Raw genomic sequence first — 1,884 nt, 5'->3', positions numbered from 1 at the left:
TGTAATGATTTTGGAGGAAATCTTGCTAAGGTTCAAACGCAAAGATATAGGTCGATGTGAGATGCTAGAGTGTGTGCCAACCTCCTCGTATTCGAGTTTGGCACATCCATTTGGAGGGACACAATTGCAGTCACACTCGACCATTCTGACTTATGCACATAGAACAAGAGCTCCACCAACATGCCTATCATTGAAGAAGCAAGTGATCCATGACGTGAACGTGTGCCCGTTTGCGTTACTCCAATGAAAGTATGGATTTGGGAAGCTATTCAGGCTGGATACTATAGCAGAGCCCGCAGTCAACACGATGCGTTGCATCTTGTTCACGACCGACCGAGAAACAGCGAGTTCGAAGGATCACATGGGCGTGTGAAGAGTATCCAAGCCCGTGTGGAAATTCCATGCAGGGCGGTGAGTATCCACGCCCGTGTAGTCGCCCAATTCCAGCCCTATTTAAAGCCGAATCAGCCTCGATTTTAGTATTCTTTTCTCCATCTTTTTGGCAACTTGAGAGAGGGCTTCGGCTAGGGTTTTGAGCAGTATTGGCTAGGTTTTTGGAGAGGTTCTACAGCTCCAACATCGCACATCATTTGGAAGAAGGTTATTGGGAGAGCTTTCGTCGGCACCGATCCGGTGAGGTGTATCCTAGGCCAGACAAAGGATTCCTTCCGACGAGTAGAGGACACTCCACAAGACCATCGACACGACCATTGAGGGGGTTTCTTTATGGATTCATTGCTTTTACATTCTATTTATTTTATTGTACTTAGCTCCATGGAGAGCTAAACCCCTAGTGGGTACTCGGGTATTTGTGAACCCTAGGATGCATTTGTTTCTTTGAATCTCTTTATTATGCTTTCAATAAATTGATGTTTATTGTGAGTTCCAACCTTGAATGCTTGATTGTATGAACATTACCCCTAGAGTAACACTAGGGTTGAGAGTTCATGTTGGTAACCTTGTGAGTGAGTGACACACCACGAGCGTTAGACAAAGCTAGGTTGGAGAAGGTTGAGAGGGTGAGTTGAGACATACAGGAGCGTCCCCTTTCCCCTCCGACGTGATAGATTCTACCTCCGTTCCTCGAGTTCTTTGCGGTCATATAAGAGTGAATGGTCTAAGGGATGAACTTCTGCTGGGGCTTAGTTGCGCGTGCAACGGAGTGAATCGTTGAGGTGATCTTAGTATCTAGGGCTCAATTGTGGTTAGGGACCTTCCACTTGCACCAAATGGTTAGGTCTATAATTAGGAAGAGATTTATCACTTGGAATCCCTAGAGCTCATTGCAACTCTATACGAGTGCGATGTGTTGAGATTGTTCGATTTCTCCTCCGGGACACGTATAGAGTTATGCATAGTTGACCTTAGATTTGGGACTATGTAATTAAGGATTTCCACGACTCACCATTGCATTGATTAGGAAGCATAATGAGGGTTCTTGCACTTGAAACAATTATCCTGAGGCGGAGCATTATCCGGTACCCCATCTTTATCGATTGCCTTATCCCCTTCTTTACTTTTGCTCTCTTATTTGTTGCTTTTATTATTGAGAATTGAATCATTGTCACACTCATCATCATTGATCTTTCACATAGCTAAGAATCGAATTAAGTATTTTTTTATTCCCTACTCCCGTGGATTCGATACCCGCTCACCCGGGATTACTACTTCGACAAACCCGTGCACTTGCAGGATATACGCAAGGGGACCTTGTCATATATGTAGGTGTTGGTCTTCCTAGAGTGAACTTCCATCTATGTTATATGTTATGTCCGACATTAAGAATGATTTACTTAATCCTGCTTTCGATAGGCCAATAGGCTTAGAGTAGAAATTCCAATTTCAAGAAAAGTGTTGGGAATAAACTCAAGTCTTTTTTTAGTT

Source organism: Dioscorea cayenensis, chromosome 9 (assembly GCF_009730915.1).
Source record: "Dioscorea cayenensis subsp. rotundata cultivar TDr96_F1 chromosome 9, TDr96_F1_v2_PseudoChromosome.rev07_lg8_w22 25.fasta, whole genome shotgun sequence".
NCBI classification, from domain to species: domain Eukaryota; kingdom Viridiplantae; phylum Streptophyta; class Magnoliopsida; order Dioscoreales; family Dioscoreaceae; genus Dioscorea; species Dioscorea cayenensis.
Note: the sequence above shows the minus strand (reverse complement) of the source record.